The sequence below is a fragment of the Pecten maximus genome, chromosome 13 (assembly GCF_902652985.1).
Source record: "Pecten maximus chromosome 13, xPecMax1.1, whole genome shotgun sequence".
Taxonomy (NCBI): Eukaryota; Metazoa; Mollusca; class Bivalvia; order Pectinida; family Pectinidae; genus Pecten; species Pecten maximus.
The window spans coordinates 30,874,166-30,899,521 of NC_047027.1; the positions used below are offsets into that span (position 1 = coordinate 30,874,166).

At 38.7% G+C, this 25,356-nt stretch overlaps 1 protein-coding gene across 2 annotated transcripts in view; it reads left to right on the top strand.

Annotated features, from left to right (window-relative positions):
• Positions 1-12,597: 12,597 nt before the first annotated feature.
• The window catches only part of LOC117341046 (tetraspanin-8-like), a 31,651-nt gene continuing 18,892 nt past the window's right edge, over positions 12,598-25,356 (top strand). The window contains exon 1 of one of the 2 annotated variants that reach the window (XM_033902863.1): positions 12,598-12,778. The gene's annotated coding sequence lies outside the window, so the exon portion shown is untranslated. Of the gene's footprint in view, positions 12,779-22,661; positions 22,781-25,356 lie in introns of those variants that run through there. The other variant, XM_033902862.1, reaches the window with a different exon arrangement.

The following is a 25,356-nucleotide window of genomic DNA, read 5'->3' on the forward strand; positions in this document are numbered from 1 at the left end:
ATTTTGGCTGTACATTGTATAGGCTAGTTGATGATTTTGTCTGTACATTGTATAGGCTAGTTGATGATTTTGTCTCTACATTGTATCAGCTAGTTGATGATTTTGTCTCTACATTGTATCAGCTAGTTGATGATTTTGTCTCTACATTGTATAGGCTAGTTGATGATTTTGTCTCTACATTGTATAAGGCTAGTTGATGATTTTGTCTCTACATTGTATAGGCTAGTTGATGATTTTGTCTCTACATTGTATCAGCTAGTTGATGATTTTGTCTCTACATTGTATCAGCTAGTTGATGATTTTGTCTCTACATTGTATCAGCTAGTTGATGATTTTGTCTCTACATTGTATCAGCTAGTTGATGATTTTGTCTCTACATTGTATAGGCTAGTTGATGATTTTGTCTCTACATTGTATCAGCTAGTTGATGATTTTGTCTCTACATTGTATAGGCTAGTTGATGATTTTTCTCTACATTGTATCAGCTAGTTGATGATTTTGTCTCTACATTGTATAAGGCTAGTTGATGATTTTGTCTCTACATTGTATAAGCTAGTTGATGATTTTGTCTCTACATTGTATAGGCTAGTTGATGATTTTGTCTCTACATTGTATCAGCTAGTTGATGATTTTGTCTCTACATTGTATAAGGCTAGTTGATGATTTTGTCTCTACATTGTATCAGCTAGTTGATGATTTTGTCTCTACATTGTATCAGCTAGTTGATGATTTTGTCTCTACATTGTATAGGCTAGTTGATGATTTTGTCTCTACATTGTATCAGCTAGTTGATGATTTTGTCTGTACATTGTATCAGCTAGTTGATGATTTTGTCTCTACATTGTATCAGCTAGTTGATGATTTTGTCTCTACATTGTATAAGGCTAGTTGATGATTTTGTCTCTACATTGTATAGGCTAGTTGATGATTTTGTCTCTACATTGTATCAGCTAGTTGATGATTTTGTCTCTACATTGTATCAGCTAGTTGATGATTTTGTCTCTACATTGTATAAGGCTAGTTGATGATTTTGTCTCTACATTGTATCAGCTAGTTGATGATTTTTCTCTACATTGTATCAGCTAGTTGATGATTTTGTCTCTACATTGTATAAGGCTAGTTGATGATTTTGTCTCTACATTGTATAGGCTAGTTGATGATTTTGTCTCTACATTGTATCAGCTAGTTGATGATTTTGTCTCTACATTGTATCAGCTAGTTGATGATTTTGTCTCTACATTGTATAGGCTAGTTGATGATTTTGTCTCTACATTGTATAAGGCTAGTTGATGATTTTGTCTCTACATTGTATAAGCTAGTTGATTATTTTTTCTCTACATTGTATAAGCTAGTTGATGATTTTGTCTGTACATTGTATAAGCTAGTTGATGATTTTGTTTATAACCTGATTAAATAAGTTCAATTAATATATAAAGAGTTTAAAACTAAACTTACAATTGACACTGGATTAGCTTGCACGAGATTGACAATCAGGTTACGTCCCAGACGATTCGTTTTCAGTACTGGACACGCGTTGGCTGAGGGAGATGTGGTAGGTTTTTCGGACGGAGGCGGAGTCTGCGTTAATGTGAATGGTAGGTCTGAAATCAAAATAAAAGGCATCTTTTTTACAACTTATGGTTTTGTCTGTTGAGATAAATAACAATTTTCCGTCCATGCCGATGTTTAGAATATCTCTCACCTGATATTATACTTAGAACCACATGTAAATATAATTAATTTGAGATGTAACACGACGACAAATAATAACCTCCCCGTAAATATCCAAACATTTCCTAAAATACAGGTTTCTCGGAATTTGATCGTTCTGATATACGATCAAATTCATCAGAACCGGTTTGAGTCTTTTTACAAATACGACCAATTCAATTCGAAAATGATCGGGTATCTCCGTGATTATTACGATTGAATCAATCCGAATCTGATCGGGTATTCCCGTAATTGTTAGTTACGATTAAATAAATCCGAATCTGATCGGGTGTTTCCGTAATTACGATTAAAATCCGAACCTATACGGTTATTTCCGTAATAATTACGATTAGGACAATCCTAATCTGATCGGACATTTCCGTAATTATTACGGTTAGATCCATCCGAACCTCATCGGGTGTTTCCGTAATTAATATGAATATATATACATATCTATTAAGATCTGTATGGGTCAAAGAAGTAATATAAACAGTATAATCCAGATAACACTGGATCCTCACATAAATGTATGGAGGATACGAATTACTTGTAATGATTATATGGGGCAATCAAGTAATTCAAACAGTGCGGACAATGAGGCTTGTTAAATTTTCGAGGCAATCCGCCCCTTTATCAAAACACAAAAAAATACTAATACAATCACATAATATATATAAGAAGTACTGGAAATACAATAAAATACAATAAGAATTATGTTTTAGTAACTGGAGAAACCACAATGAACCCTTACACGTACGTAATTGGAAAGCAAATTTGTCTTGAGCTCAAGCGTTAGTTTAAACGGAACCCGACGTTGTTTCTGAATGAAATAACTGCCATATATGTAGGTAAACCGGTACAATTATTTTTGTTGTTTTAAAGCGTAAATATTAAGATTAAATGTGATGGCGAAGTTCAACATTTAAGTAATGATTTGTATGAGGTGTTTGAACACGTCACAAACTCTACAATAACAGTTTAAGCTAGCGTATCGAGAACACATCCAGGTCACACAAAGTCAGACCTTGTAAGAGTCATGTGATGTAATTCCATTGATTTAGATAACAATGCGATTGGAGACAAAAGAAACAGGACACATCTTCACCGGAAGGTCCATTGCTATCTTAAACAAAATACGTATTTATTTCTTAAGCAGGATCGGTTCAATACAGCAAGTCAAAACAAAGGACTATTTTTTTAATTTCAATATCTAAACCATCTTTTTCAAATGAATTAGGCACCTTTTTGGTCATATCTTTTTGTCAAATGTCCTACTTGTTTTTGCATTGACTACCTTAATAAAATCATTTGTCACTTAATAGTTCGGAAAAGAAATGGAGATTTCATTAAAAAGGTCACAAAATAGATTGTGTCGATCTGAAACGTTTGACCGATTCAAGAAACAACATTTTATATTCCTTTTAAAAAATTCAGGAATATGTCTGAAAAATGAATAAAACAACTACTTACCAAGTAACACAACCCCGAGAAAAACGGTTAGGAAAAAGTGCATCTTGGTTCCTGAGAAATGAGGTCGAAAAAGATTCCAAAATTAGTCTGAACTCATTCGAAACTGATACTCTTCTCAAACGAATTGGCCTTTTTATAGTAGCTGTGGCAATCTTTGTTACGTCGATTTTGATTGGTTGATGATATGATGACATCACGGAGCGCATTCGATTGATGGATTTGTGGCTGAACATCAGAATAACAGACGTAAACAAATATCCGTAAACGCACACGTTTTAGATGGATTGGCTGCACCAAAAAAAAGGAAATTTAAAAACAAAACAATTAGGATTTTCGCCATTTCCTCTTTGACATTTTTGCGGCTCGTTCAATGTGAGTCATTTTCAGTGAAACTGTGATTCCAATAGTTACTTTATCAAGTATGTATACTGTACTTATGTAATGGACCTTAATATTCAACATATAAGAAAATAAATATATTTACCACTGAACTGACACAAAAGCATAATTTGTCTTCCGTAAATAGTGTGGGTAAAATTCCTTTAATTAGTGTCAATATACCTATTAAATACATATATCTACCAGGTCAAGGTCACTGTAAACCTATACAATACACCAACTACATAAACTTTGCTCCGTTACGCTCGATTGATCACTATAAAGTTTTGTTTGATTCTGTATAATTTGTATAAAGTATCGGATTGGTTTTGTACCTGATTTCTCCAGGTGAAGATTTGACCCATGTAAGATGGATCACCACGCCCACTATACTCCACACCACACCACTGAGGAGCGAAGGTTGTCCAGAGGCTATCCATCTCCACCAATGTAAGGCTGCCACGTCACGTGTTAACCTACCACACTTACTAAGTCTATGTAGAATTTATTCTTTGATGTGATCGTAATTAACATATTATGGTTATCCCGATTTAAATAGCTGTAAACGTGATATAGGGGCGATCAAAGGGGGGCGGGGTCACAATACAGGGGACTTATTCTTCTCGACGTCATACTTTATTGTCGGGGCGTAGTTGTCGTTCGCAATAATTCATGATATCACTTTTTTTCTAAAGCTATTTTCAATCAAACTGCTGTGTTTTATATTTTCTATACTTCAAAATGATTGTTCGTTTTAATTTTTATCTAACACTGTAGATAGGGCTGGTTGGTTTTATTCTGTTTATGGGATTTACGGTCTAAGGTTTGGCGGGGTCAATCTAGTGCGAGTTCAGTGTCATCTCAATACATGTAATCTCGGTAAAACCTCATCTCATCCAATACCACTCACAGTAATCACACATCCCCTACCACACACAGTTCTCAAACATCCCCTACCACACAGAGTAATCACACATCCCCTACCACACACAGTAATCACACATCCCCTACCACACATAGTAATCACACATCCCCTACCACATACAGTAATCACACATCCCCTACCACACACAGTAATCACACATCCCTACCACACACAGTAATCACACATCCCCTACCACACACAGTAATCACACATCCCCTACCACACACACAGTAATCACACATCCCCTACCACACAGTAGTCACACATCCCCTACCACATACAGTAATCACACATCCCCTACCACACATAGTAATCACACATCCCCTACCACACACAGTAATCACACATCCCCTACCACACACAGTAATCACACATCCCCTACCACACACAGTAATCACACATCCCCTACCACACACAGTAATCACACATCCCCTACCACACACAGTAATCACACATCCCCTACCACACACAGTAATCACACATCCCCTACCACACACAGTAATCACACATCCCCTACCACACACAGTAATCACACATCCCCTACCACACACAGTATCACACATCCCCTACCACACACAGTAATCACACATCCCCTACCACACACAGTAATCACACATCCCCTACCACACACAGTAATCACACATCCCCTACCACACACAGTAATCACACATCCCCTACCACACACAGTAATCACACATCCCCTACCACACACAGTAATCACACATCCCCTACCACACACAGTAATCACACATCCCCTACCACACACAGTAATCACACATCCCCTACCACACACAGTAATCACACATCCCCTACCACACACAGTAATCACACATCCCCTACCACACACAGTAATCACACATCCCCTACCACACACAGTAATCACACATCCCCTACCACACACAGTAATCACACATCCCCTACCACACACAGTAATCACACATCCCCTACCACACACAGTAATCACACATCCCCTACCACACACAGTAATCACACATCCCCTACCACACACAGTAATCACACATCCCCTACCACACACAGTAATCACACATCCCCTACCACACACAGTAATCACACATCCCCTACCACACACAGTAATCACACATCCCCTACCACACACAGTAATCACACATCCCCTACCACACACAGTAATCACACATCCCCTACCACACACAGTAATCACACATCCCCTACCACACACAGTAATCACACATCCCCTACCACACACAGTAATCACACATCCCCTACCACACACAGTAATCACACATCCCCTACCACACACAGTAATCACACATCCCCTACCACACACAGTAATCACACATCCCCTACCACACACAGTAATCACACATCCCCTACCACACACAGTAATCACACATCCCCTACCACACACAGTAATCACACATCCCCTACCACACACAGTAATCACACATCCCCTACCACACACAGTAATCACACATCCCCTACCACACACAGTAATCACACATCCCCTACCACACACAGTAATCACACATCCCCTACCACACACAGTAATCACACATCCCCTACCACACACAGTAATCACACATCCCCTACCACACACAGTAATCACACATCCCCTACCACACACAGTAATCACACATCCCCTACCACACACAGTAATCACACATCCCCTACCACACACAGTAATCACACATCCCCTACCACACACAGTAATCACACATCCCCTACCACACACAGTAATCACACATCCCCTACCACACACAGTAATCACACATCCCCTACCACACACAGTAATCACACATCCCCTACCACACACAGTAATCACACATCCCCTACCACACACAGTAATCACACATCCCCTACCACACACACAGTAATCACACATCCCCTATCACACACAGTAATCACACATCCCTACCACACACAGTAATCACACATCCCCTACCACACACAGTAATCACACATCCCCTACCACACACAGTAATCACACATCCCTACCACACACAGTAATCACACATCCCCTACCACACACAGTAATCACACAGTCCCCTACCACACACAAGTAATCACACATCCCCTACCACACACAGTAACACACATCCCCTACCACACACAGTAATCAACATCCCCTACCACAACACAGTAATCACACATCCCCTACCACAACAGTAATCACACATCCCCTACCACACACAGTAATCACACATCCCCGACCATACCACCACAGTAATCACACATGCCCCTACCATACACAGTAATCACACATCCCCTACCACACACAGGTAATCACAACATCCCCTACCACACACAGTAATCACACATCCCCTACCACACACAGTAATCACACATCCCCTACCACACACAGTAATCACACATCCCCTACCACACACAGTAATCACACATCCCCTACCACACACAGTAATCACACATCCCCTACCACACACAGTAATCACACATCCCCTACCACACACAGTAATCACACATCCCCTACCACACACACAGTAATCACACATCCCCTACCACACACAGTAATCACACATCCCTACCACACACACAGTAATCACACATCCCCTACCACACACACAGTAATCACACATCCCCTACCACACACACAGTAATCACACATCCCCTACCACACACAGTAATCACACATCCCCTACCACACACACAGTAATCACACATCCCCTACCACACACAGTAATCACACATCCCCTACCACAACACAGTAATCACACATCCCCTACCACACACAGTAATCACACATCCCCTACCACACACAGTAATCACACATCCCCTACCACACACAGTAATCACACATCCCCTACCACACACAGTAATCACACATCCCCTACCACACACAGTAATCACACATCCCCTACCACACACAGTAATCACACATCCCCTACCACACACAGTAATCACACATCCCCTACCACACACAGTAATCACACATCCCCTACCACACACAGTAATCACACATCCCCTACCACACACAGTAATCACACATCCCCTACCACACACAGTAATCACACATCCCCTACCACACACACAGTAATCACACATCCCCTACCACACACAGTAATCACACATCCCCTACCACACACAGTAATCACACATCCCCTACCACACACAGTAATCACACATCCCCTACCACACACAGTAATCACACATCCCCTACCACACACAGTAATCACACATCCCCTACCACACACAGTAATCACACATCCCCTACCACACACAGTAATCACACATCCCCTACCACACACAGTAATCACACATCCCCTACCACACACAGTAATCACACATCCCCTACCACACACAGTAATCACACATCCCCTACCACACACAGTAATCACACATCCCCTACCACACTACAGTAATCACACATCCCCTACCACACACAGTAATCACACATCCCCTACCACACACAGTAATCACACATCCCCTACCACACACAGTAATCACACATCCCCTACCACACACAGTAATCACACATCCCCTACCACACACAGTAATCACACATCCCCTACCACACACAGTAATCACACATCCCCTACCACACACAGTAATCACACATCCCCTACCACACACAGTAATCACACATCCCCTACCACACACAGTAATCACACATCCCCTACCACACACAGTAATCACACATCCCCTACCACACACACAGTAATCACACATCCCCTACCACACACAGTAATCACACATCCCCTACCACACACAGTAATCACACATCCCCTACCACACACACAGTAATCACACATCCCCTACCACACACAGTAATCACACATCCCCTACCACACACAGTAACCACACGTCCCCTACCACACACACAGTAATCACACATCCCCTACCACACACAGTAATCACACATACCCTACCACATACAGTAATCAAACATCCCCTACCACACACAGTAATCACACATCCCCTACCACACACAGTAATCACACATCCCCTACCACACACACAGTAATCACACATCCCCTACCACACACAGTAATCACACATCCCCTACCACACACAGTAATCACACATCCCCTACCACACACAGTAATCACACATCCCCTACCACACACACAGTAATTACACATCCCTACCACACACACAGTAATCACACATCCCCTACCACACACAGTAATCACACATCCCCTACCACACACAGTAATCACACATCCCCTACCACACACAGTAATCACACATCCCCTACCACACACAGTAATCACACATCCCCTACCACATACAGTAATCACACATCCCCTACCACACATAGTAATCACACATCCCCTACCACACACAGTAATCACACATCCCCCACACACAGTAATCACACATCCCCTACCACACACAGTAATCACACATCCCCTACCACACACAGTAATCACACATCCCCTACCACACACAGTAATCACACATCCCCTACCACACACAGTAATCACACATCCCCTACCACACACAGTAATCACACATCCCCTACCACACACACAGTAATCACACATCCCCTACCACACACACAGTAATCACACATCCCCTACCACACACACTGTAATCACACATCCCCTACCACACACACAGTAATCACACATCCCCTACCACACACACAGTAATCACACATCCCCTACCAACACACAGTAATCACACATCCCCTACCACACACAGTAATCACACATCCCCTACCACACACAGTAATCACACATCCCCTACCACACACAGTAATCACACATCCCCTACCACACACAGTAATCACACATCACCTACCACACACAGTAATCACACATCCCCTACCACACACAGTAATCACACATCCCCTACCACACACAGTAATCACACATCCCCTACCACACACACAGTAATCACACATCCCCTACCACACACAGTAATCACACATCCTCTACCACACTCACAATAATCACACATCCCCTACCACACACAGTAATCACACATCCTCTACCACACACACAGTAATCACAATTCCCCTACCACACACAGTAATCACACATCCCCTACCACACACAGTAATCACACATCCCCTACCACAAACAGTAATCACACATCCTTTACCACACTCACAGTAATCACACATCCCCTACCACACACACAGTAATCACACATCCCCTACCACACACACAGTAATCACACATCCCCTACCACACACACAGTAGTCACACATCCCCTACCACACACAGTAATCACACATTCCTTACCACACACACAGTTGTCACACATCCCCTGCCACACACAGTAATCACACATCCCCTACCACACACAGTAATCACACATCCCCTACCACACACAGTAATCACACATCCCCTACCACACACAGTAATCACACATCCCCTACCACACACACAGTAATCACACATCCCCTACCACACACAGTAATCACACATCCCCTACCACACACACAGTAATCACACATCCCCTACCACACACAGTAATCACACATCCCCTACCACACACAGTAATCACACATCCCCTACCACACACACAGTAATCACACATCCCCTACCACATACACAGTTCAATGTCATATAATATACATTTTTCATGCCCGACTATCAATCAGAAAGAAGTAACCACATTCTAGTATGTTATTAGATATCGTTGATAAAGTTGCTAAAAATACATCCTTGCCAGATTTTAAACACTCACTTATCAAACCATCAGGTTCATGTGATTTACCACATTTCAATTTCAGAATTACAATATTTATTTCTTGTAACGAAATAGGAGCATCTAATTCATCAAAACAACGTCATTATCAGTAATATCAAAGTCGTCATTATCAGTCAGAATAAAGTCGTCATTATCAGTAATATCAAAGTCGTCATCATCAGTAATATCAAAGTCGTCATTATCAGTAATATCAAAGTCGTCATTATCAGGAATGATCAAAATCGTCATTATCAGTAATATCAAAGTCGTCATTATCAGTAATATCAAAGTCGTCATTATCAATCAGAATACCATTTCTTTTATGAAAGACCAGGGATGTTTCCTCAATTACTCTAACATATCGCCTCGGCGCTCAAATATTGCCTCTCTCACTTATTTTCCAGATTTTGTGCTCGTTTTTCTTACTGATAAGAAGAGAATGCGTCCGTAACACATGTTAATGTTTCTTCAAAGCAACTGAGGGCTATACCACGATCATTAATTATATAAACCAGGCCTTATCTACCTACCTATAGGAAAGGTTTACCTTGTTAATGTTAACATTATCTTGATTAAATCCGTCATTGATTAAACTTATTGATTTAAAGTCAAATAAAACAGGAGAATATATCAGGATTCAGATGTGAAAACGAAAACTTCAAAGAGGCAATGTGACTCATTTCATTAATGATATTATAATGGTATTTTACAAATTTAAACGTTTAATGTTGATACTAGTTTAAACAACATTTTAATAAAATACATTAACACACTATATGACAATACAATTACGTCTATCAGTAGAAATAGAAAACAGAATACAAGCTTATACCATATTGATACTGCTTCCTGAATTAGAAACAATTGATAACCGAATCCAGTAAATTGTATTTTAACGAAAACATTACATCTTAGATGTATCCGGATCATACTGTATGGAAACTGAATATTTGAAGTATTACAAACATACGTGGAAGAAAAATACTTTTTTTTTTTTTTTTTTTTTTTAATGGTCTCCATCGTTGTAGTTTTGAAGTCTGTATTTGATGACGACATCATCATCATCATCATCATATCATCATCACCATCATCATCATCATACAATAACACTAGTCCCATTTGCATCACAGAAAGTGAAATCACTAAATGGGTTGTCTAATTAGCTACTCTTCCCAAAGGAAAATGATACGCTATTAGAAATTGACCGGTTTACTGGCAATAGCAAGGTCTTATAGAATGTATAAATGTGTAATTGAAAGACAGGGATCCACTCTGTCGTCGGTGAAAATTTCATCCACGTACGTTCACAACCCTCGTCAAATTTCAGGTTGATCCTACCGCTCCCCGACAGAACATTTGTTAGACAGAGTTGGATAGAGGATTAAGACGTGGGCCGAACGCCCAATGAATGTCACTCAGTTGGTGTTGACGTTGGTGAAGAATGGAACCATATACCGATGAGGAGGGTCAATGCAATACAACTACTACAGACCCAGAACGCAGTTCATTTTGAGAGGGCTGCCCTTGAATCAACCTGAAATATGGCGGCGGTACTTAACGTAAATGAATGAATTTTACACAGACGACAAAATCGTTCCCTTTTACAATTACACAATTATTACGTTTTATGACATCTTTTTATTTCTCGTATAGTAAACAAGGCAATTTCCTTGGTAATACGAAGTAAGACGAATTTCGGAATTCCAATCCACCAATGACAGGAAAACCACGTACATGTGTATATCAGCACATTGAAATCTGCGTCTCAAATCAGTAATCATGCAAAGTAAACAGAAACTATTCCAAACACGTACACACCTTGTTATTCAGTAAGAAAGCTGAAATACCAGTTCGTAAAACACGATATCAAAAGATCATAAAAACATCTAAACTTTATTTCATCATTCAAAATCAATGTGTTTACATAATTTCGAGTTGAATTCCTTACAAACGTCAGGAAATACTGTCTTACGCTTAGAAATCGCACATTTACGTGGATCTCAAACATAGACACACAAACCAACCACAGGAAACGCCCATCTTGTCGTTAGTTTATCAGATAATCCGCGACTGATGTCGCTCAGCTTCTATAAACCATCGTCACAATTACCTCCCTTTGTATTGATTTTAGATAAAATAGCATTAACTATGTTTACAATTAATAGAAAGAGCGGATTTTTCATGTGAAATCAAATGTTTGAAATAACGATATATATCGTGATATAGATAATCTACAAGAACAAAACTGCAGAGATATTTCACAATAGATATTATAAATTATTTTTGGATAGGACAATCAATTTTAAACTAACCATTCTTTATCCGTGTCAGTTGTTCGTTTTACCTGTGTGGCCGGTTGTTTATCATTATTCATTAACGATAAAGGACATGACTTCGTTGGTAGGAGGCTAGAATTATCAATTGGTATTCTACGCATGCGCTGGCTTTCCATAATCGGACGTGGGACTGTTATTCATTCAGAGTCGCTTATTTCGAAATTGGTTCTCGAGACCACGAGACTGTGAATCATTTCGTGTGAGTGTTGGATTTACAATATAAGACCACGCCTCTAGTGTACATACAGGGAAATCAGACGGACAGTACATACAGGGATATCAAGGGGACACGACTGTTTCCCTAAAGCTGCCGTCTCTGTCGGTAAGTGTCCTCAATATAATAATGTTTTATATCAATTAATATTTTAATGTTATTTTCAGAAGATATCTAAACAAAATATTTGAAAATGTCACCAAATCGTTGGTGTCAATTATTTCAATAATGCATTTGATACTCGGCCTTTAACATTACCTCTGATGCAGGATAACCATGGTTCAGATGTTTCGTTGTATAAATCCTAGGGTTTCATTATCTAAAACAATATTTATTTTCAGATTTGTATCATTGTTATTCCATTACGTAAGTTGCTATCAGCCACGTAGTTTTGGTAATACCATGTGTTTGATGACCAACAATACTGTTGATTATTTATTTAAATATTTTTCTATTTCCTCTATGTTTTTCAAACGAGTCTTACAAAATGAGACTTGATAGAAGAGACACAAATACAGAATGTGTGGAATGTATAATGGCTTAGGTAGCATTTAAACAGCATTGTTTACATATTTGCGTTAAGTCAGATATTTGTTCCTGTGCCCTCCATTCCGCAGTGTCGCCGTACGCCGCCTCCGTCGGCGTGATAATAGATTGGGGGTCAGTGGACACTGGCCTCGGTGTAATGTTTACTTATATATGTTAGACTATATACATTTCTGTATGTGTCTTACAATGTATGCCTTGTTTTTCCGTGAAAGTTTATAGTGTGTCGTGTCTACAAGCTTCCGGAAAAACGAAATCACGCTTTACGCAAAATCCAACCGAAAGTGAAAGTAGGTTATTGAGAAACTGACGGAAAAGGTGAACAATTATGTACATCTTAGTATGAAACAGACACATAGAAGTACTATACATTTCGGGACGTGAGAAAAAAAATAGTTCAGATGTGAGAAATCCATGAAGTAGACCTGGGTTTGCTGTGGTTGAGCTATAAGAGCTACATGTATGAGGATTGCACCTACTATTACCCAAATACTTATCATACCGCCTACTAAATCCATTGTTTCAGAGTAATGATTGACACATGATCCACAAAAAGCTCAAACACGAGGCAGAATTGAAAATGGCCATCTTATGTAAGATAACGGTTCATTTACATATTATAACGTGACATCCTAAGAGAAAAAGCATGATAAACTATTATAATAAAATCATCGTTTAAAGGTCCTCATTACAGCAATATTATCAGTTAGTCATTTAAAACAGCATTTAGATCAAAGTTACTACAGAGATGATATCGATATGCAGAAGAACAACCGTTACTGGGAGATGACAGACGCCATACACACTCCCAAAGAGTTTTACTGTTATTGTTGGTTCAACCATAAACTAGCTTTACACTGCCGTATAGACTCGTCCTAAACTACAATTGTATAAACTTCATTTAGTTTACAACAACCGTAAGTTAAACATGTTTCAATCAAAATAATTATTCCTGATGGTCATTAAGGAAGTGCACAGGGGTTACCGGTCGAATGGCAAATATAATGTCCAATAATGTGCCGACTTGTGGATCAGACTAGGGCAAACGTCATCATACAAACGGAGCCAACCTTGTAACCTGATATACCTTTAACATTCCTCAAACATTGTCACTACCTCCAGCCCATCCCCATACTCATACTTCACTACAATTCATCATACATATTCCTCATACGAATTCCCCATACAAAGTACTCATTCCTCACCGAATTACCTCACATATACCTCACCCTGTTCACCCTTCCCTCATCCTGTTCACCCTTCCCTCATCCTGTTCACCCTTCCCTCATCCTGTTCACCCTTCCCTCATCCTGTTCACCCTTCCCTCATCCTGTTCACCCTTCCTCATCCTGTTCACCCTTCACTCATCCTGTTCACCCTTCCCTCATCCTGTTCACTCTTCCCTCATCTTGTTCACTCTTCCCTCATCCTGTTCACTCTTCCCTCATCCTGTTCACCCTTCCCTCATCTTGTTCACTCTTCCCTCATCCTGTTCACTCTTCCCTCATCCTGTTCACCCTTCCCTCATCCTGTTCACCCTTCCCTCATCTTGTTCACTCTTCCCTCATCCTGTTCACTCTTCCCTCATCCTGTTCACCCTTCCCTCATCCTGTTCACCCTTCCCTCATCCTGTTCACCCTTCCCTCATCCTGTTCACCCTTCCCTCTATACCACGGTACACATACCGTTTTACCCACACACCTCCCTCGTTATCGACTGGCCGTTACATAACACATGTATAGACTGTATTACAGGTGTGTCTACCTTATCAGAAATTAAACATAATCGTCCTACGTAGATACCGGGTACTCAAACAGTATGGATACCCACAGGAGTCTGTCAATAGTTAACATGTAAATCTGATGTAGGCCGCGGTGGCCGAGTGGTTAAGGTGTCCCGACACTTTAACACTAGCCCTCCACCTCTGGGTTGCGAGTTCGAAACCTACGTGGGGCAGTTGCCAGGTACTGACTGTAGACCGGTGGTTTTTCTCCGGGTACTCCGGCTTTCCTCCACCTCCAAACCTGGCACGTCCTTAAATGACCCTGGACGTTAAACAAAAACAAACAAACAAACAAACTGATGTAGTCAAACATCTCAACTGTATAGACACTCGATCTGACTGTATGTCCACCAACAAACTCTCGTCGGACGGTTAAGGCAGTATTGATACAAATAAAGTAAAAACATGATTTCTGTAGTAGACAGGCTACTGGTAGAGGGTAGTATAGAATATGAATATATGAATATATGAGATGTTGATGTTAATGATATCTTAATACCGACACAAATAAAGTGTTTACCTTCTCAAATAGAAACAATAAGTTATAACAAATGATCTAAAATAATCTATAGATAGGAATTATAATATCACAAATACAAAACTACTCCTTATCGAAACAATGATAATCTTTGTTTTACTGTCTTGATATAGTATGGTTTTGACATCATAACCTCGCTGACCTTGAACAAAACTGGACTTTTAGCAAAATCGATATTGGCGCATTAAATAGTTCATCACCGTGTTTAGTGCTATCTTATATTGTAATGTTAGAAAAAAAAAACATCATTTGTTTGACAAATCACCCAGCTGTCATTATCTATATATTTTGATTCTTTAGGGTAAGATAAAGGCACGTGCATGTAACATAAAATCGCGTGGAAAGAGCGATAACATCCGCAGAAATGGCGGAATCTGTACGGTTCGTCTGCCACACGCCAGACGACATCTTTGCTTCGTTGATCAAAATATTCTGTTTTGGGTTTTTCGTGATTTTCACAAGTTTTCATTTAAAAAAAAATTCAAATTGACAAATTAGTAATTTAAGATTATGTCATGTGAATTTGATGTGGTATCATATTTCTCGAGGTGACTGAATTACGTATACTGTTCTTATCGGGGTAACATCTGTGTTCACAGATTGCTATCTTGGTTTGTACAGCGGCTGCTTTTGTCAACCTGGGGTATCTTGTCCCTGAGTTACTCAGACACATTCGTCTGCATGGATGAGCCACCGTATTCCGAGGAGGACATTCGTGACAAACTGATTGTGTTTGACTTGCTGTTTACCTGACATAAGATCTTCCTGCTATATCGAGTTAGTCGTGACGCCACACAAATATGAGCCACCGCTTTTTACCGATTACACAAGTACTTCCTGATCTCAGAGTGAATCACTCGAAATACCCTGTCACTGAACCGGGTTACTCGAACGTCACGATTGTGATCTCACACAATATATAAATAACATAGCCACTCAATAATTACAGCTTTGTATTAACAACTAATGTCTTCCATACCCAATTATATAGTTTCCTTATCAGACGCATTCGACATTTTCTGAATCATTTACAGCTACTTTGTCCATGTCCATTTATGACTAATATTCCAATATCTAGGTAAATACCTCACAGAACCATATTACAAGGATCGAAAAAAACCTGCTAAAAAACGAGCTGCCAGAGTTGTTTTAAAATGTGATTTGATACCCCTTCAAATGAAATGTTAAACAAAGTTAAATGGCCGCCTTTTAACTACCACTCTCTATCTTGAAGTCTTAAACAACTTAAACAACAGCTCTAGATGACTGGAACAGCTATACTTTAACATCTGACATGTTTGGTATTCAATCAAGAATATGATCAGATCTATTTCGGAGGATTATTATTATGTTATAAACAATATTTTTATTATAATATTTAAAGAGGCTTACCCGCAGACGGACCGGTAAACGGCACATCTCTGATCACTAAATAAACTTCAGTACACGTTTCTATGTGACAAAATTAGAGGCTTTCCGACTTTGTTTCTTGAAAACAATTACAGAATATGTATTTAAAAGACGTTTTAAAACTCAACCTGAGAGGGAAATGTATGGAATATAACGGCAAATCTTCTTTGTAAATCGCCGCTGCCTTTGAAGTTATCACTGTGCGGCACTGTGCACGTGCTTGTTTCTTTGATGTGTCAATCAAATTAGACTTATTGCGGGTTGCGATTAAATAAATAATATTTAAAAATGAGGTTTTAATATCACTTTTCAGCGTTTTATAAGGAAAATAAAATGAAAAACTCAACAATTCCAACAATCTGTCATGTGTAAAAAAAATCTTTTTCTATTAGCCAATTTTTCTGATCTCTCTGCGGGCAAGCCTCTTTAAAACATTTATAATCATATGATATAAAAGAAACCCTAGGACTCACTAAAGACTTCGATTTGGAGTTACAATGGTATAATCACGTGGTCTTGTCGTCGATCTATCGATTTGGAGTTCGAGTTATACATTTGTATAATCACGTGGTCTTGTCTTCGATCTATCGATTTGGAGTTCGAGTTACACATTTGTATAATCACGTGGTCTTGTCTTCGATCTATCGATTTGGAGTTCGAGTTACACATTTGTATAATCACATGGTCTTGTCTTCGATCTATCGATTTGGAGTTCGAGTTATACATTTGTATAATCACGTGGTCTTGTCTTCGATCTATCGATTTGGAGTTCGAGTTACACATTTGTATAATCACGTGGTCTTGTCTTCGATATATCGATTTGGAGTTCGAGTTATACATTTGTATAATCACGTGGTCTTGTCTTCGATCTATCGATTTGGAGTTCGAGTTATACATTTGTATAATCACGTGGTCTTGTCTTCGATCTATCGATTTGGAGTTCGAGTTACACATTTGTATAATCACGTGGTCTTGTCTTCGATCTATCGATTTGGAGTTCGAGTTACACATTTGTATAATCACGTGGTCTTGTCTTCGATCTATCGATTTGGAGTTCGAGTTATACAATAGTATAATCACGTGGTATTGTCTTCCACATCACGTGATCAGATAACATTATGATGTCGAGGATATACAAGGACTGTCCTGGAAACTGATGTGATATCTGTTATGACTGTGGTATTGTGTGTTCTGTTAGTGGAGCACATTGTCTGGATGAGGATGAACTTAGCCACTCAACATCCATCAAACATGCTTCCACGTAACCATGGCAATAAGAAGCTCTCTAATAGCTAAACGGAGAGTATCACGTGTACTCCTGTTGATTGCTCTAATGACCATTTATTGTACAATCACGAAAACAACAAGGAATACCGACATATTAACGAAACCATATTTCAAAATTGATTAAAACCACACATATTTAATATCTATATAGATCAACTCCTAGTAAAAGTACACGGGTAGTAAGACCAGGAACCAGGTGTTTCGGTAGAGTAAGCGTTTTCTGCTTTATCGGCGACACCCGCCATACAAATCTATGTCACGGCGACACCCGCCATACAAATCTAGATCAAATCGACGACACCCGCTATTCAAATCTAGATCAAATCGAGAACACCCGCTATACAAATCTAGGTCACGGCGACACCCGCCATACAAATCTAGATCAAATCAACCACACCCGCTATTCAAATCTAGATCAAATCGACGACACCCGCTATTCAAATCTTGGCCAAATCCGATTCAAGTCACAATCTGATACGATATTTAGGGTGGTGACAAAGGAACGACTGGGTATATCGACAAGTATCAAACACGTCGGGCTTTATAAGAAAATGAAATGTAGAATATTTCAAATTGAGTTAATAACACTACCACCATGGCCTCCATTACCCTCTTTCCTCCGGCAGTAGCCGACATCGGTCACAGAAATAGTGATGATGGGAACAAGCCCTTGAATATCGAATCAATTAAGGTATGTAAACCCCGTATATAGGGAATACAGGAATGTTGCTCCCTAGAAATGGGAAATTAACTATTGGGAAATCGTCACCCAGAACAAACAGCTGAATTGGATGATCAAGGTAAACGGCTGATATTGAAGATTCTGTAGTGGACTTGATTCCAAATTCGTTATGGTATACCCGATCGACATATCATTACCATAACTCATATCAGTGTTGGTCTTATCATAACCACAGCCCGTGTCAATATTGTCAGATCATTATCATAGTCTGTGAATTAGAATGGGCATTCCTCTCTGTTTTCTAGGTTCCTCGTCTCAACCCTGAGAAATGATATTATCGCCGCCGTGTGTATACCTATAGGTGTGCTGGCAGGACTATGTCAGGTCTCACCTATTCTGGTATGCTCTTCAGCATAATCTGTTTAAAACAAGTCAGTCAACAGAGGGTATACCAATAGTCTGTCAGAAGATCTGTCATCCTGGAACTGACCGTAGGCTGGTAGTTTTTCTCCAGGTACTCCGGTTCTAATCTACCTCCATATCCTGGCACGTCCTTAAATGACCATGGCTGTTAATAGGACGTTAAACAAATAAACCCAATTCCAAAGATCTGGTCATCAAACTTAACAAAGATGTTGTCGATCAGAAGTTCAATCATTTTCACGATTTCATTTTTGTTTGCATTTGTACTAAGTATGCTCTCATTACAGGAGAACGACGACGTTCTTTGACTTAGAATAATTATGTAAAGAGTAGAAAAATCAAACATTTTGATGGTAGAAACGTTCTGAGGAGCGGATTTTCAAGATTTAACAAAAGATCTGGGGAGTGTTTTAATCCATATACCATTAATTCCACTTGTGGAATAAATAAACATCCCAATAGGACTGCAGCCCAGACTTTATTTTACTAAGAATAGTAGTAGGAAATATTAAATATATACTAAATATATGTAATTTAGTTTTATATAAAGGTTAAGATGAAGATCTACTCAGGTCAACGATGAGACATGTTTATAATATATAAACGAGGGGAATCAGCATCATTCTCACTATCGGGAATTATTAGGCATTATCTGTCTGAAAGGAAAGAACGAGTAACGTGTAGGGAGGGTCACTTAATCAAAGAAGAACAGTTATGTTGGGAGGGAAGTATCTATGTTTAGGGACGAGGAACAGATTCATAGACGCCTTACCGCAAACACAACAGAAAACCTACATATGTTTTCATTTTGGATTTTAAGATGCTTGTTCTTTTAAAAAGAATTGACTTAATGGATTCAGTCCACTCTGACAGTGATTACAATGCAGTATGTTCTCATTTTAACATTCATATTCTTCAGCGGGATTTATTAACTTCCAATTCATAGTCCATTTGATAGCAAGAGTATCTCTTTAACTCGGACCTTTCATGAAAAGCTCCCGTAGCTGATCGTTTAGAGCAATGCGAAGATCATCAGTTATGGCGTGTTCAACATGACTGTAGAATGAGAAATAGAACAGGGACATGCTGCAAGAGTTTCTAGAAGATTGTACAAAGCACATGTTTTTTTGAAAACTTAACAAGCTAAGAAAGAATGGGTTTTATATAGCGATAGGAAATGACAGAGGTATTTGAGTATAGATTATACGGATTGGCTTGGACAAAGTTGTTGTGAAAGAACATTTCACATTTCCCTTAACATGTCCCATGACTTGGTGCTGATTAAACCATTTACCTCTGTAATACGGTTTAGTGTTTGTGTTTATGACAACCAAACTCTTTCTGTTTTCTTATTTCAATACTCCCCATGACGTCATACCTTTTGCCTGCTTTTGTATACTTGTGATAATATAAACAAAACTGCACCTCCAGAAATATTTTCAAATGTTAAGTAAGGACTTTATATTTACACAGTAACAAGGACAATACAATATGACGTCATAGATTTGTGACGTCATACAATGGGAGTTTAATTGTATAATATACTATTTAGCGTTGGTTAAATCAATTTGATTAAGTATTTTCCCTTTCTTTTTTCAACTGTGTCTTCAAGATGTTCGTTTTGTTTAATTTTCCTACAGTTGCACATAACATGACAAACCGTCTTTTATTTAAAAGGAGAAACTGTGACGACGAAAATCACATGACAAGCTGTGATGTAAATCACGTGACAAACTGTGATGTACATCGAACAGTGTAATTTATCAAATAAATGTTTTCTTGTGTCATTGAGCTTTGTAAAAGGAGAGTACTCTTTCTGAAGAAATAGGTACGCTGTTTATGTAGTGCTCTTGTAAAGGTAGCATGGTTGGCGGTCTACGTTTCGGTTCCTACTTATTGAAAAAATAACCATGTAACTTTTGTTGGGTTGTAATGTTTACTGAAGAATATGAATGGGTAAAATAAGAACATACTGTATTGGAATCAATGTCAGAATTGATTGAATCAATTACGTCCATACTTCATATAGAGCAAGCAGCTTAAAATCAAAAATGAAAACATGTAAATTACATGTATATAACACATTTTGGCATATAGGAAGGCATTTCAATCTTCAAAAACGGTCTTATCAGACACTGTAAAGAACTCTGATCATAGCAAGTAGTTCGTCTTTAGGAAAGTAGTTCAACAGCAGAGTTTGAGGTAAATTATTCAGATTCCTGAAAATAGACCCAAACTCCACTATTCAACAATTTGTCTCGAAACATTCCTCTTACAGTGCCCAGATTAATAGTATCTAATATGGGCTGTTTAGTAATCGAAATGCCTTCCTATATGCCAAAAATGTGCAATATAATTCACAGCCGCCATTTTCATTTCAAGGTCAAAAGAGAATCGACGTGTATGCTTCGATAAAGTAAAATCTGGTCAAACAAGCGTTTTATAGACACCTGTAACCGTAACGACATGGATATTTTGTGCAGTATGTCTGATGTATATGAACTTTATTTGTTCTCCTGAAACATGCTTTTTATGTCTGTTTGGCCGAAATTAATAGGTATCTTCACAAATTAAATGTCAAAATCAAGACCCATGGATAGCCATGGTACATACTAACAATTGGTCAGGCCACATGGATAGCCATGGTACATACTAACAATTGGTCAGGCCACATGGATAGCCATGGTACATACTAACAATTGGTCAGGCCACATGGATAGCCATGGTACATACTAACAATTGGTCAGGCCACATGGATAGCCATGGTACATGCTAACAATTGGTCAAGCCACTTCTGTTTATTTGCAACATAATAGTTATTTTCAATCTGGATAAATATCACTTGATTTACTATTTACATGAACCTTAAACAAGCCGCCGGGAAGATAGTGTTACTTCTGTGGATTTTGATTTTATCTGAAGACTAATTAAGATGTTATCCTTGATTAATATAGTCATTAAATGATGCTAACTTAGCTTGTAATTAATTAGTATAACAAACTTTAAAGATTTAGCAATATTAAGCAACTGTGTTATTATGCCATACAATTAACGAAAAACATGACATGATACCTAAATCTGCCATTCTCTATCGATATAGCACTCTGTATTGCAGTGACGCCAATTTAATGCATTGTATGTTGTATGTACTGATGAGCTGTGGAACCTCAAAGTCAATAGATAAATGAATTAAATTGAATTCTACATCAAGGCAGGCAATATTATATCGTGTCTGCCTCACAAATTATCGTTATACTGCATTACAAAGTAAGCTGACCATACCTTATAATCCCGGGGCTATACACATATGTGATAAAGACAGGTGTCTGTTTCACTGACGTATAGAAATGTACACCCTATCTCGTATGTGTACATTGTTGTGTGATAAACACTAGCCAGATCTAGACAGAAGCACATCATAGCTGCGCTGTGTGACTCTAGGTAAGTATACAGTTTACACTCCATGTACGGTATTATAATCTAGTTATGCTATCGTTAATTATTTTATAGTCAAATATACAAAACTGGCCAGGTAAAAAAACACTATATGGCATATTTCTCCCTATACCGTATGCATACAAACCAGGGCACATCTACACCCGTCAACTTACCTTTGAGGGGTGAACTTAGAAGAACAACAATTTATCATTCTGGTGCACATATATGCTTACGTCTCTAGAGTCAGGAACCCAGAGTAGACTCGTAGACAAAGTCTCAATAACAATTCAACAAATGTAGCGACATTTTAGATGGCAGAAACTCTTCGTGTGTATATATAGCTTTACAAACGGTTCTAGAGGCTACTACAGCAGGCTGGATGTGTCTGTTACTTGTTAATTAACCATATTTGGCGTTAATATAAGATTTATTTAGGTTTTTTTCATGTAATGAGCAGTTCATCTCACAAAACAATCAAACTATTTTAAATCCTCTAAGAAATGAAATGTTTAAAATAAAAATAGGTCGGTCTCTCTCCTACTTCACCATCCCTGTTCACCATTTGGACAGAAACTTGTCAACCTGTCGGCTACCTGTATCCGAGAGGGTGTGTATGTAAACACATGCTCGTGACGTATATACACCGAGGACATGTTTACAAATTGTCACGTTCATATTTAATGTATCGCTTAATTTAACTACCAATAAGAAAGAGTATGTGAATTTGTACGACTCTGATTCAGTAACGAATCGGTACAATGGTGTTTCAGTAAGCGAATTAGTACGACATTGATTCAGACGACTTTGGTTCAGTAAAATGTTTCATTTTGAATCGAATAAAAATCGTTCCGTTGGGAATCATAAATCATAAATGAATGCCGTTTTGTTTCTCATTAATGATACGTAGATATGTTTGAATTCCTGCGTTGCCGTCATTTTTAGTGACAATTTTTTATGACTTAAAAGTGAAGATTTGAGAATTTTTAAAATACTCGCTAAAGATTTTGATCACCTCGATTGCACAATTCAATGTATTTTCACTTTTGTTTTACAAAACAAATCACACACACACTCCCACACACACTCCCTACCTCATATACCCACCCAACAACACGCACTCACCACACCACACGCGCGCGCGCATATACACACACAATTGTCCAGAGAACGTGTTGATATGTAAAGTTATGCATCAACAACCGACAATTACGTAATAAAGGTAAACAAATAACAGCATTGTCACGACTCGGTGTAGTACTTCAACTCGTCTGAACAGCTCCGATTATCATCTCAGTGTGGTGTGTATATGATAACCCCAAGGCACTTTTATTGTTTGTAGTAGAGGACTACATATGTTGTGTACGTTATTTAAAGATTAACTCGAGGGTTATATGTTAAAACTATTTTAATAACAGACTCCGTGCTCTGTTAACATGACATTCTATATTTTGTGACCGCGTTACAACTACACCTATACCAGGAAACTATAATTTTACATTTGTTTCTATCACCCATAGTTTATTGTGATACTTATTATTTCCCTGCGATGCACTCCGATGGTTGAGGGCCATCTGAATAGCGATGATCTGTAAATAGCACATAATAGGGACATGTCCTTGAACGGATTTTATGAAATCATAATTTTTAATTTTCTGTTGACCTTGAAAAACAAAGGGCGGTTGTGATTAATATCAATTAGATGTGGCTTTTACGGAGGCATTTCAAACATCAAAAATACTCTAATCGGGAACTGTGAAAAGCTCAGAAACAATAAGGCTGTTTTAAGGAAATAATATATATCAACCGAGTTTACAACTGTCATTTGCATTTCAAGGTAAAACAGAATAACTGTTTATGCTATTAATAGAGTTAAATCTAGTCAATGCACCTATTGCGTGCTTTAGATATTTGTGGGCATAATGGTATGGTTATTTTGTACAATATATATATGTGATATGCACATGAACTAATTATTTTCTGCATTTTTCACATGTTTTGCCACAATTACCAAGCAACGTAACAAATAACGTGTCAACAACAAGGCCCGTGGTTAGGATACATACAATTGACCAAGTTACTTTTGTTTTAATTTGCACCAGAATGATTTACAGGGTCGTAAAAATATAACCGGATCTGCTATTTAGATGACCTCTAAACTTTGTACAAGCTAATAAAACATCTGTTTTGTATCTAATTGTATGGCCAATATAGAGTGGAAATACTTTTCCTGCCAACAGAACGACTTGGTCGGTGTAAACACCAACATTTTTCAAACTTTGGGGGCCGCGGTGGCCGAGTGATTAAGGTGTTCCGACACTAGTTATATCTTTCTTATTATGCATTTTATCTTGGTTTGAACTGTGAGGAACCTCAGAGCCCTCTGTCTGTGAGGAACCTCAGGGCCCTCTGTCTGTGAGGAACATCAGGGCCCTCTGTCTGTGAGGAACCTCAGGGTCCTCTGTCTTGGAGGACCCTCAGGGCCCACGGTCTTGGATATTTATTTTTAAGATAAAAAAGACACTTCATCACTAATCCTCCAAGTATTGGTTGCGATTTAAAAACGCACGTGGGGTAGAGGC